This window comes from Empidonax traillii, unplaced genomic scaffold (genome assembly GCF_003031625.1).
Source record: "Empidonax traillii isolate 1590-97213 ecotype Southwest subspecies unplaced genomic scaffold, ASM303162v1 scaffold846:size362177, whole genome shotgun sequence".
NCBI classification, from domain to species: domain Eukaryota; kingdom Metazoa; phylum Chordata; class Aves; order Passeriformes; family Tyrannidae; genus Empidonax; species Empidonax traillii.
Genome location: NW_020956039.1, coordinates 164687 through 179186, shown reverse-complemented (window position 1 = coordinate 179186; position 14500 = coordinate 164687). Strand labels below are relative to the sequence as shown.

The 14500-nt window shown below is 34.4% G+C and overlaps 1 protein-coding gene across 16 annotated transcripts in view; it reads left to right on the top strand.

Moving 5' to 3' along the window:
* PPFIA2 (PTPRF interacting protein alpha 2) overlaps positions 1-14500 on the top strand; it is a 310694-nt gene that overhangs the window by 176062 nt on the left and 120132 nt on the right. The window lies entirely within an intron of this gene.

The window sequence follows — 14500 nt, the reverse complement described above, 5'->3', positions numbered from 1 at the left end:
ATCTGAAGTTCTAGTGATGACTGATACACATATGTTCATACTGTTGTACATAAGCTACCTAATAACAGACAAATAAATTTTTCTAAAATCTCTACGTAATTAATAGAAAAAAATGCAAACAAAGTTGATGGGTTTCCAGAGGTTAAACAGAAGGTAAAACTTTATGTAAAACTCAACATGATCAGAGAGCAAGGATGTTTTCAAGTGTTTCTATCTTAGCAGTTATGGGCTTGCTTGTACGTATATATGAAGTGCAAAAAAGGGATAGCTGTCTTATCCCCTGTGTTTTTGCCAATTGTCTTCATACAGTTCCCATACTTGATTTTTTTCTGGCTGAAAAGTGTTTTGATATGATTAAAATGCTTGGGGTTTTTGGGGGGTTTGGGTTTTTGTTTGTTTCAAAAAATATCTAAAAGGGGGTAATGAACACTGAAATATTGACACCATATTTTAATTTTTGTAGTTGTTTTCTTTTTCCCCCACAGAATGCAGTTCAAAAATGACTAAAAAATTTTAAAAAAGCTGTACTTTTCTTAGATGTTCATTTACTCTCTCCCACATTAAAATACATTACTTTCTTAGTAAACAGGGCATAGATATTTCATTTTAAATAAAAATAGTTTTTTGATTAACGTTGTTCATTAACATTGGTAATAAAATTTTGAACTAGAAAGACTGGAAATGGAAATGTTAGATAAGACAGAGCTTTACAGAGCATTGAAAACCAATTGATTCAAGAAAGATGAGAAGGAAGAGGTGTCACATGATGTTACCTTCAGTTCTATAATGTGAAATGATTTTCTTACATTCCAGTAGCGCTAAAATAGATGACTACCTACATATAGATACCTTTAAGACTTTTAGTAATGTGATGATTATATGTTTAAAAGAGTGCAGGCAGCAAGCCTTTTAGCAGACAAAGTCAAATTTTCAGTTCATCAAGCAGGTCAAGACACTACAGGGTGCTCTGCTTCAGTCTACTGAAGCATTCATTACCTTTCCAAACTTTTAGGTGGTTTAGTACCTGGAGAGAGATTTTTACCAACAGACTACCCATAGACTGTTTACAGACATCTATGAGATAGCTATGATACCTGGGAGAGAGCTAAAGGTGGGCTGAGTTGTGGGCTGCATGGCTGCAACTGGGACAGTGTTTTATGGGCAGCCAGGATGTAGATGTCAAGTGGTAACAAGACTTGCTGGAGTTAGCTTCTACTTTGTTTCTTAAATCTGGGATTCTTTCATTTCTCCTTGTCACAGCCTTTGTCAAACAATGTAAAGTTACAAGTACTAAGCTAGATGTCTGCCTGAAACAGATATATCCAAGGGTTTTTTATGATGGCTTTATATTAAATATATTAATGAACAATTTTTTGTGATGACACAGATTTTAGGGCTTTAGACTGAGAAGATTGCTTCTCTAAACCAAATTTTGCAAAGTGTAGTATAGTATGATTGCTGTAATAGTTTTCTTCACTACACTTAACTAAGTCTCCCTGGTTTTTTTGAAAAGTAGAAAAGCACATACATTCCCTAGGTAGAGGAGAACTAGTGAGGTATCATTTTCTGCAGGACTTATGTTTTTCCTGTTTTGAAAAATCTTGAGTTTATGACCAGGACATTTGTTTTCATGAGTGGCGTGATTCAATGCTGTATCCTTAGTTCACTATGTACCAGATTCCATTCCTCCTGATTGAAATACTTCTCTACAATTATGAAAAATGTTCCCCTCTTACTAAGGAACTGAAAGGCAAATGTTTAACACAAAAGGCTTGTTATAGAATTTTGTTGGTAATTTATGCAAACAAGCAACTGTTCTGTTTCACCAACCTTAAACTACTGCTGAAAAGACTATTAAGCTTTGCTTTTACCTGAATGCTAGTATCCTCTTGAATACAGTGTTCACACTTTTTTTCAGCTTTCTCACATGATGACATTGTTTTTTCTTAAAGATGGCAAATAGTTGATGAGTGATGTTCCTTTATTTACTTTGTTTAATTGCTTTTTTTCCTGTTGAAGAGACACCTCCACGTTATTTATGTATTTATCTCTGGCTGTTGCCCAGTTGCCACATTCAGAAACCTGACAAAGTAAAATGTTAATTGCTCTTATCTATTGCTTATCAGTTTATCAGGGTAGGCGTAGAGTTTAATACCATCATAGCTACTTTGCTGATACTTAAACCTAACAAACTTAATCTCATTTGCAAGTGCTGGCACTTAGAGTCATCTTGTGGCATCATGATCTCATCCAGTGCTACTTTACTGGGAAAGGTACCAGAGTAAGTCATCCTGGCTTGAGATGGAGGTAAAACTACCTGGGTGAGAGCTGCCCATAAGCTCATGGGCTTTAATGGGCTTTCTGTTCAGCTACAGTAAAAATTTTCCTCTTAAATTCATATGTTTCTCAGTAATAAATTAGTTTCAAAGAATTGATGAGTTGCTCTAGGGATTGACTTTTTAGAAGCTGAATCCTTCAAATTTTTTCCAGTATTGTGATTGAGTTTGATTTCTTTGCATCTGCAGGCTTCAGGAGGAGGGATATCAGGGTACAAGGAGGAGAATATACCTGTAGGGTTTTCAAGTTTTCATGCATTGTGAACTGTCATGGTACCCTGATCTTTAGCACATGCTTAGTAGTTTATTGTGGTTGCTGCCTTGGGGTTGTCATGAGAAATATAAAGAGCCAATTTAGGAAAGAGAGAACATTATCTAATTTAACAATATTGAATGAGAATTAATAGTTATGCAAAAAACTCTGGGAAGATTTATGAAGTTACAGTAATAATGTATTTCAACAGCTGGCAGTTATGGTCATGCTTTTCAAGAAGTGTTCCATTTCTGTTGGATTTCTGTTATTTGCCTGTGTTCAGATGTTTACTTATTTTTTTTTATAATTGTCTTGGTTCTGGAAATATACTGTAAATAAATATACCCAGGGAAAAAATATATTTAACATACAGTTTTTATATGTTAGTTAGTTTGGGGTTTTGGTTTAATTTGGTTTGGACTGGGTTTCTGTTTAACTTCTGAACCTTGGAAGTGAGAACATCTTGGGGAAATACAAATCATAAAATTATTATTGTACAGTAAAATGCAGAAAGTTTTTCAAGTGTTTCTATGCAGTGAATCTGACAGATGTGTCTGTAGGCAAGTAAAAATGAGGCTGTATGTATTCTATTTCACAGGGGACGCATAATATAAACCCGGATTGTTGGCTGCAAATACACTAGGGTTTCTGAGAATCAGTATTATTAAAATCATGGGAGCCCCTGGTGGTCTAGAGGTTAAGGACGCGGCACTGTCACCACCGAGGCCCGGGTTCAATTCCCAGTCGGGGCCACTCCCCGGGCAGATGGAGCTCCTTAGCCCTGTAAGGCAATCCATCTACGTCCTGAGGACCTCTCTGCCACCGTTCAAGCTCGCTTGGCCCCGGCAGATGAACCTCAGGATTAAAGGGTGGGCTCAGTTCCGCGCACACTGTGTCTCACCTAAAAAATCCAATGCGCAGGCTGGAAGGTGGAAAGACCTTCCCCGGTTCTTCGTTCGCGAAGACTGGCCATTACATTACATTACATTATTAAAATCATGTTTTCTACTTCTCTTGACTTTAACAACTGCAAATGCAGAGTGATAAAAAAGACTAAGTTATAGTCTGAGTCTTGCTGTTTATTAGATTTAACATATGTGGTGAAAATACTTAATTGTATGTGTGGTTCTGAGAATGTATTTCACTAAAGCACTACCTTAGACAGATAATTTTTATTTCCTCTCCCCTTCATATGACTCTATCATATCTTGTGGTGGTAGCTGTAATCCTAAACTGAGCTTTCCTGAACAGAAGAGCTCAAAGCTGTCGTGTATACTCTTTCCTGAACATTATCATATGTTTATTCAGTTATCAGTAGACACAATGTAGTAAAAGGGGACAGATGTAACATTGAATTTGTAGTAATGTAGTATGATAATGAACTTTAAACAGAAACAGGAGCTCTCTGCAGCACCTCAAAGGCAGCTAGAGTTGTTTGAAGTGTGACTTTTGTTTAGAGCACTAGACCTGGATCAGCAAATCGGATTTAGTTTTCAAAGTGGTAGTCGCACTTCAAACAAGCCCAACTGTTTCTGAAGTATGTGTGTGAAGATTAGGTAGCAAAGCTTTCTCTGACATGGGCTTATAGTAAATATTTTAAACAGAAATTTAAAAAATAAATAAATCTCTTTGTTGGTTTTTTAATTTTACTTTTTATGGAGAGTGTTAGGTGGAGTAATCCAAGTTAAATGAAAAGTGAAAAAACTTTCTTGTAGTCCATGTACTGTGTAAAGTTTACGAGAGGTGGTTATATGCATACTTGATTAGGTTTGGCAAAATACGCAACAAAACTCAGGAATGTGCATGCATTTGTCTCCAGAACAGATAACTCATCACTTCTTAGAAGTCACAGACTAAGTCCCAGTTTAGGGATACTGTCCTTCAGGTAGGCACTACCCACATGCCTAAAGGACTAAATAACAAGATGTGGACAAAGGTGCATGAATTGCCTGGGCTCTGAGCAGAATCAGCCTCTGGACCACCTATCCAGTGGGCAGCTAAAAAATGTATAGCTAACGAGGTTGTATTTTGTATATAAATATATTATTTATTGATCTCAATCATTAGAGTCCTACAGAGCTCTTGATTGGCAGTTTTTTTGGATGTGGAACTACTGCTCATATCCAGGAGTACACTGTGTATAGAAGATTTAATTTATAAATTTTTTTCTCCTTTCCTAAATTCAACACATTATTGAACATCAGTCAAATGTCCTTTCACTAATATTTATGATTTAGTGTCCTGTTCTTCTGAAATCCAAAGACTCTATTGTTTTTGCTGACTCATAAAATCATTTAGGATAACAAATACTTTAACTACCAGGGTTTATCAACTTCTTTCTTTAGAAAAAGGATAGGTACTCTCTACATTTTTAGAACTGAAAAACTTCAATGTATTTTACATCAGTTAACCTGTGGTTAAAAAAAAAAAAAAAAAAGGTGCCAATAGCTGAATGTTAACATAATTTTCACATATTTTATTATTCCTTTATTTTTAATATGTGAGGCACAGAGATTAATCAGATCATTGTTGCTTGTGTGACTTCCAATATAGAAGATGCCATTCCTTAATTTGGTGTTCTTGGCATCTGTAACTACATTGTATTTTTTTCCTCAAGACAAAGTCAGTGTCAGTAATTACCAATTCACCATGTTTCCTGATGAGGAACATCTGCAAATAATTATCTTGTTTTCTCCACTGGAGTTTTTAAATTTCATTACAATTGTATAGACAAAATGAAAGATTGCCATTAACAATCTCAGTTTATAAAACAAAATCTCAGAAAATTTTAATGTCACTTCTATTGTGAAAAAAAAAAAAAAAAGCCAAATATTCTATTAGGTTGCTGGAAAGAGCAAAACTGGGATTCCTTGGGGAGGTAAATATTTGTACTTTGTGGATATTAGATAACTGCATGGATTAACTGGAAAGAGAGCAAGTCAACATATGAAGAAAAATGTATTTTCAGTTATCTAACAAAAATCAAGTTAGTGAAATCCACGGCTTAAATTATCTCAAGCAGACTCATCAAGAAAGTATTATGTGAAAATGTGATATCATCATAGGAATCAATAAGTACTGTATTCATCTAAGTTAAAGGGTTTGCAAATAGAAGGTAAAGTGGCATTCACAGGAGTTAAACAGTATATATGGATTCATTGTTATGGACTCAAAAAATGGAAATATCTTCCAAATGTCCCTTTTTCCACCTTTATTCTTTAAAACAAGACCATAAATCCTCATGAACATTCATCTCAAATGTCACTGGAAGCATGTCTCTACACAGCAAGGTTTGTTGCTTAATTATTCTTATAGAGGATTTTCCAAAAGCTGCCCTGAACTGCTTTGGCTGCAATTTAACCTGATTGTGACTCTGGACACTTGTCTTGTTCTCTTCCCCAAGGACCAAACCACCCATACTGCTACAGTTGAACACTAGCACTATTATCAATTTATATTTGTTATTTCCACTTTTTTTTTTTTTTTTCTGAGGAGCAAGGGTGGTAGTGAGATGATTACCGCCAGTGTTACCAACTGTAAAGTGATCCCTCAACACGAGTTTTATTTTGGGAGTTTTATTTACTTCTCTCACTTAAAGCTTTAGTTCTGCTGGGACAGATCAGACCAGAAGCATCCATCTACAGTGTGGAAGAGGTAGCTTTCCCAATTACCTTTATGGAAGCCCTATATAGAAAAAAAAGGAATTTAAGGTGCAGTTCCTTTCAACTCAAAAGAGATATATGTAGCCATGATGGATCAGTCACATCCTAGAAGTACGTTTATATTCCTTGCTGTTCTTGGGTGACCAGCTTGTATATAGAAAATCTAATACCCAAGGATCAATTAGCAATTATTCTTGACAAGAAAATAATCAAATATACTTTATGTGAAGAGATCAGTTGGTAGATAGTCAGTTAGTAGACTAGGTTCTGTACAAACCTTCTTCTGATAAAAAGAACAAAAACTCCAAGTTTTTAACTTTATGATTTTTTGTTAGATTCTAGTCTGATTAATATTCTCAAGTTTGGGCATTATTAAAAATAACAGACTTAAGCATGTTTGCATTTTCTCAATCCTTCTTTTCTGTAGCTTTACATTAAGTAAATTCATGAAAAATGGCAAACTGGAAACCAGCAAAAATCTGGGAAAAAAAAATTATTTTGAAAGTATATTTAAAATATTATTTAGTTTCAGTTATTTAGCATAAGATTCTGAAAGGGGAAAACATATGATTTTTCTGTGGAAGGACGGGTGTATTCTGAGTCAGAGCAGGAGATTTGTTGACCTATTATTAATAACTGAATGTGTGATCCTGGGATAAAATTTACCCAGAGACAATGCTGAGGAAGAAGAGAAGGAGACAAGTGTCAGGACAGTTACACAAAATGAAGGAGAAGGAAAGTCACACTGTATTTTGTCTAGTTTGCCTGGCGGAAAACAACAAGTTGTGTGGAGAAGCAAATTGAAGCTAGAGAAGTAAAGAGTTTGAAAAGGGAGTCAGTGATGCTAAAAATCAACTAGACTAGTAAACTAGAATTGGCACCAAAATAAGCTGTGCATTCATTATTCAACATTATAATACAAGACCTGTTCTCTTTACTGGTAAGTGTATGTTACTTCTTGTAGTCCACTCTTCATATATCCTCTCTGTCAGGATTTATTTTAGGTTATTTCTCAGGGCCATGTACTGACCTCAATCTGCCTTATAATGAGAGTTGTATGTATACATTGATGTGCTGAAGCCACTGTACAGTCTGTAAAGCATTTTAATAATTTCCATATTCCAGGCTTATTGTCTTTCCAACTTGTGTTTATTTTAAATAAAAAAAAAAAAAAAAAAAAAAAAAAAAAAAAAAAAAAAAAAAAAAAAAAAAAAAAAAAAAAAAAAAAAAAAAAAAGGATGATAAACATAAAACAAAGCTGTGCTGGCAGTGGAAGGTTGTAGTCTTGTAATTCAATGCAGCAATTTATTTTGTGCTTATGCTACTGCTCTATGACCATTCTATGTATTTAGTAATTAAATATCTAGGAAAATATATAATTTATTAATTGGAATAAAATCAATCCCATATTCCAAAAATTATTTTTAAAATTAGTAATAATCTGTGAGTTTTGACCATATTTTTCTCTTCCTGGATATTGATAGATGATAAATTTCTAACTGTGGAGGAGTAAATTTTCATCAGTTTTGATGCAGTACAATATTTGATCAATCAAATCATACTGATATAAATATCTTTTATGTTAAAAAATGTCTCTTGAACATAATAATATAGTCTGCAACATATCTGCAAATTACCTATGTACTTTCAGAAAAAAATTAATATGAATATCTGTAAAAGGCATTAATTATTAAATGGATAAAAACTTGATGGTGTAGATGGTGTAATTTCCCTTATTATATATCTGACTCACTTCTGCACTTCAGTAGTATGATATGAATAAAAACTCACTACAGCTCCAAATAACAACACTTTCATGCCACTTCTGAAAAGTGTGCTGCCACAGTCTTGCAGTTTCTACAAAATAGAGTCCAGTATGGATAGTAAAACATGACTAATTAATACACATTGTAAGCCAGTCTGCAGTTTCATCTTACACAGAATAAAGTTTGAAAGTCACACACCTGAATAAAATTCAGCTTTATTACATTTACAGATATTACATATACAGATGAGTGATGTTTTATCCCATCACTTTTCAGTAATAATGTGACAGATGTTTATTTGGATTATAGACCCTCTGTGCCTCAGTGTTCCCAGCAGTCAGGAGCAAAGCACTAAAGACACAATTAGTGCTATTTTCAAAGTACAGAGCGTATTACTGTCATTCACTGAGATATCTATTCCAAATTGAACCAATCTAGTTTACATTCTCTGCAGAACAAGAGACCTTTAAATTTTCCATCTACCTTTTTTTGAGGGTGAAAAAAGAAAGATGTTAGGCTTATTCTTGTTCATAAATATGGGAGAATGGCTCTAGTGTGGTATAACTGGATTAGGTACATTACAGTAATAAAAATATTAAAAAGTAGGCTAAATTTTGATAGTTTTTAAAATTTGCACTTTTTAAATGGATGAAGGCTGTAAAGTCCTTTTCAAGCCTCTAGCTTTATAGCTTGATACTAAGGCTGATAAATAAGTAATGATGAATTTTTGTCATCTGCAATCTTGTGCTAGAGATAATTTTTTTAAGATTTTGTGAATTCACATCTCTTACTATAATCTGAATAATCTCACAGAACAAAGAAAGCTTTAGATAAAGAAAATTCTGTTGTCAATTCTATTGTGCCTTTTTTTACTTATTCTTCTGTTTTATTATTACTGTGTTTTAACAGAGAATAAATTTTAGTGATCAACAGATAATACAGAGCACCAAACCTAAATTATTTAAATAGGGAAACTGGGAAAATATTGTTGAATTAGCAGATTGCATACTTTATCCAGAGGTTTTCCATTAAAACTAATTTCACCAGAATGTCAACTAGGTAGTTTTTAGCTGGTGTCATGTAAAATTTAAATTTTTACATGACAATTTTTCAAGATAATTTGGGAAATAATGGAAAAGAGGTTTGTGTTCAGCTGTTTGGCACTGATTAGAGAGTTATAAATGGGTCATTGCTTGTGGCTGTACTATAAAAACCACACGAACTATATTCATAATATTGTTGCCTTAGTTTCAAGCGAAAACTATCATGGCAGATTCATGCCCATGTCTTCTGTGCATAGTGTCAGATTCCTTCCTGAAGTAATACTGTGTGAGAAGGTCAGTGCCAGGAACTGAGCCATTCTCATAATACTCATGTTGCTGTGGAGATTCACTTCAAAAATCTGGGGGAATTAATCTTTATATGGTACGCGCGTACTCTAGCAGCAAAATTAGGCAGATTACACCATAAATCCTGACAACGGTTTGTTCTTTCCATTATCTTTAAATTTATTGAGAAAGACTGTCACATCAACTAACATGTAAATAGATACATTTAAAGCTTCTTCTTGATTGAATTTTGAAACATAATTTTGAATGCTTATGGAACTCTTGTTCTAAAAAATTATGAAAGTAACATGATACAGCTGGTGAATTTAGGTGACATTTTCATAGAAGTTATGGTACATATGCAGCAAAGATACACCAAAATATATCCATATCCATTCATTTTGTTCAAATGACCTTAATCAGATATATAAATTTTATCTGGTATAATACTCAGTTCTCTATTATTATTTTTGAATCTCTCCTAGAAGTAAGTATTTTCAAGTTTGTTTTTGTGGTTGTGTGGTTTTTTTAAAGGTACTGAAAGAGTGTTCATGGTGGGGTTTTTTTGTTCAAAAAAAGCAATTATATCTCTCTTACTCTGGAAACACAATCATGATGGTAAATTATTAATTTACAGTATCAGGCCATGCGCAGAGAGACTACACTAGCTTGAGATAATTTTTTCTACCCAGAAAGGGATGAGTGAATAAATAAATATTTGCAAGACTTATTTCAAAATCTGACGTAGATTCAACTGAGTATTAAGGAAGGAATTCCCTCTTGATTGAAAGTTTTAAAACAGTTCTCCATTTGTCCAATTTTCTGTTCAGTGAATGTACTGGAATTATTAATTCTTGTAGATGTTAGTTATATATTCTTGTAGATGTAGGGTTCTGAGCCTCTGAAGAGTTTTTTCTTTATTCCAAAGAGCATTGGCTTCTGTGTGGGTAAATGTCTACATATATCAAAATTTCAGTCAGTGTCCACATTTCTGACCAAAAAAATAATTTAAAAAGGGGTCACAAATCCACTGTTACTGAGTTAGTTCTCTTTCTTACATAACAGAAATCTCATCCTCTTAGAATCTAGAGTAACTCCTCTAGAATCATAGAGTAACTTTGCATCTAGTGCAAACTACTCTGATATTTTTTAGAGATTGATTCAGAGACTACTCTACAGTTTTGAAATTTTGGCTTTTTTATGTATGAAGAGACTACTCCTGAGATCCAGATTTCCATTTTTTACTGGGGTCCTACTACATACAGTACAGTATTTCAAGGTACATATCTTCCAACCTAAAACTTGTGTGCAAATGAACTCTCATTTGAGCAGCAATGCAGCAATGAACAGTTCAGATGACTAACACCAAACCCATATATTTAAATCATAGAATTGCCTAGGCTGAAAGGAACATTAAAGATCATGTAGTTCCACTTAGAGCCCTGAACACTTCCAGGGATGAGGCAAATCTTGCATTCAACCTAGTTTAGAATCAATGAATATCATTGTCTCCTCTGTAACAAGATAATAAATAGTGAATTACATTCAGGATTTTTTAGTGTTTTGTCTTGGTAATAAGAGTCAGTAAGGATGAAGTCAGTGTACTGGCAAAATTGCTACAATAAATACTTGGTCTTTTAAAAGATTTCTAACAATATTTTCAAAGAAGGAATAGCAAGAAAAGAAAGAAGGTTCTTTTTTTTTTCTTACTCCCACAAAATTAGACTGAATGAAAACATAATAAATTAAAGGTTAAAACTCTGAGGGAATTGTAGTAGATAATAATTTCCTATGTTAAATGAATTATATCTAAAATTGTTGGAAAGCAAATAGGTTGACATAGCTTGTGTTGAATGGAAAATAAAAATTATAAAACCCTACCATCTTTTTTCCATGCAGAGATTAGTTCACTCATTCATTCCTGAAATTAACTGTCATTCAAAAATGGCAAAACCAGAGGAGGAGATTTTAAGCTGAATCTCCTCAGTGTCTCCAAAACTGAATTTTATGGATTTTTATTTTATTTTTGTTAATATTACAAAATTTCTACTTTATTTCAGTAACTTTTTGTGGGGATGACAGGAAACAATATTTTCATTTCATCTCAGTCTGGACTGGATCATATGCTTTACAGTTGAGCATCACAGCTATGGGATCTCATAATTTCTGTGGCATACCCTCCTCTTGGAGACTAGTTATATATGTTTTATGCATATTTAGTGATAAAAAGATTAACCTTGTAGGCCTTTCCTGGGAGCAAGCAAGGAAAGCAGCATTTCTTGACCCAGCCCCTAAAGGCAGAAATTTAATGGTAAGAGAGCTGTAGTATGCCTCCCCTGCCTAGTCCTGCTGCCAGCACATCTGGCAGCACTGCCATCCTTCCTGTCCCAATGGCATCCCTCTCTCCCAGGCACCCTCCAGCCTCTGCTCCAACTGTATTTCAGCTGCTTTACCAGGGGAAGTCCTTGACTTTTGTTTATTTGTGAAGCCTAGTGGTCCTTTCAGTGGCTGCAAATTTCTGTTGAATTGGTTTTCAAGGCTTAGTGTCATAGCCCAGGTATTAAGTGAAAAAGAGAAACAGCAGATAAGAGGGGCTCTGAGATTATGTTTATTCAAATGGGGAAAGCAATGCTCTTTCTCAGGTTGTTTATCATTAAAAAAGATTGTTTACATCTTAATGTCTTGGTATAGTATAAAAACGGTGCAACAACTGAATAATTTTCATAGAGTTTTAATTCACTTCAGTTCTTAATTAGCATTGTAGCCACACAACTTCTATATAAGCTTTAAGAGTGCAGTTGTGTCTGTCAAATCATATTAGTTATGCAACAGATATTACCTTCAGGGCTCCAAAGTATGACTGACTGTCGTGGTCACTGACCATGCAAGATTCCTGCTGCAAGCAGTAATTCCAGATGACAGTATTCCCTTGATCCCTCTATGTATAGGAGGGAATTGCATGAGCAGAGGTCATCAAATAACCATCACATGTTATTTATTACATAACTGTATGTCATGGTAAAAAAATATGCTTTGCTTTGTATAGAACCTGTGGGAAAAACATTGGGTGTTGGTCACATCTCATGGATACTTTGGATTAGAAGGGCACATTTAAAATAAGTTTTATGTGTATTTTTGGAAGTATTAGTTGAAAAACAAGTTGTGAGGTTTTATCCTACTGATTAATACATCAAACCAGGTGTGACAGAAATAATAATTTGTAAAGTTCTAGAGCAAACTCAATTTTACTTTTAGACTTTCCTTTTAAAAGGCTTATGATATAAACACAAGGAAGAAAGCCCTCTTTCTGTCATCTTTCAACACAGAGAATTCAAAGCTCTTGATGACTGAGCATTCTCTAGTTCTTCAGATGAAGTTGGCCACTTGAGTTCCAGAAGTATAAAGAGGTGACTGCTTGTTGTAAGTGCTGGTACTGCAGGTATGTCAAAAGGAGAAAGAAATTTCAGAGAGGAGCAGCAACTGGATGATTAAAAGGCTTGAAGTGGTCATGTTAGTGACTCAAGTAAGAAGATCTAAAACACTGGACACAGGTAGCCCAGCTAAGATAGATGCTAATAGATATTATGAATATGAGCTGTAGGTATTTCAAGGCTGAGATGGCATTGTATTAGATATGGGACTCTAGTGGTTTGCTTATAAGCAAGGGAAAACTTATGCTGATGACCAAAAAAACCCTCTCCCTAGGGATAAACTCTGTACTGCTCAGCAAACTAGTCAGAACTTCATTCCTTAGTTATTTGAGATTATATTGACCAGAGCATTAGGGACTGTAATTCCAGGAGCAAGCTTGCCTTGGCACAATAAAGATAAATCTTTTTCTGTTTCCAAGGGAAGCAACAGAAACATGTTATCAGGCTGCTTTGTCTTACTGTAGTTTGGAACTCAAACTGTAAATCACCAGATGATACTTGTTATCCTTTCCACCACCTGTCACCCATCCAGATGCTGAAGCATATGCCAAAATGTCTATTTTAATTCCAGCTGAAACAATACAAAGAAATGAGAAAACATAACATAGTACACATAGTACACAGATCACACTGAAAGTTTATTCTGTGATACTCTCAAAGAGTTAGACACCCATCCATGTGTATAAAGTGTATGTAAATTAGTAACAAGGGTTCCACCCTGCAGTGCTATAGAAAAATATGTGGGTACATGTGGTTTTGTGCTTCAAAATTCTGATGCAATCTGACTTGATATCATTAGTTTTCTATTAAATACGGTATTTTCATTCAGTATGAAATATTACTTATAACCTCAAAGACAGGAGTTTTTTAAACAGAATAACACTGCTGGACTGGCAGGTTCTAAATCCTGGATTAAGACCCACAGGCAAAATTTTTAAGGATACTTTGTATAAGTGAAAAACAAGTTTTACAATATAAATCTCATTCTAAAAGCTAAGCTAAGGGCTTTAGCATCAAAGTATACTGTGCAGACTTAAATGTACCTGATCACTAGTATGTAAAAAGCAAATACTGATTAGGAGGTATGACACAAAACATCACTTTGTGATTCTTGTGAGCAACAGCTGGTGTCTAAAACAAAGTCTACTGAGGATATAAGAGTAACACTTTCCTTCTTACCATTCAATTTGCATGAAGGTTTACTGTGAATCCAGTTCCAGCTGCTGAAAAAATGAAAAACCAAACAAAACACGCTTAGTTACATGTTGTCAGAATGTCACTTGAAATTTACTTGAATACTTTATAATATATAATACCATATACCATTAACTGTTTAGAAACTTGACTGAAACAGAATGAGCCTAGGAATACCTACCAAACTTCTTCTGAGCAGCTCTTTAATTCAGATAAAAGCTGGTTTCCACAGCTTGAGGGGAAGCAGCAAACCAAGCTCTTTGGAGATCATCACTAGCTTTTGTCTTAAATAAGTAGATTTAGCCTTAGCTTCATCCTACTAGCTGATAAGATAAACCACCTGGACATGTTTTTTTCTTGAACTTCTTTCTTTTGGGGAGGGGGCAGTTTAACTCACTGCTTGTGGGCTGGTGGGTGTTCTTAAGCACTGACTGTTTTGGTCAAACTAAAATTAACTTAATATGTAAAAATATGTATACATCTTTGTTAAGCAGCAATGCTGTTCATCAAGACATTTTTTTTTTTTTCAA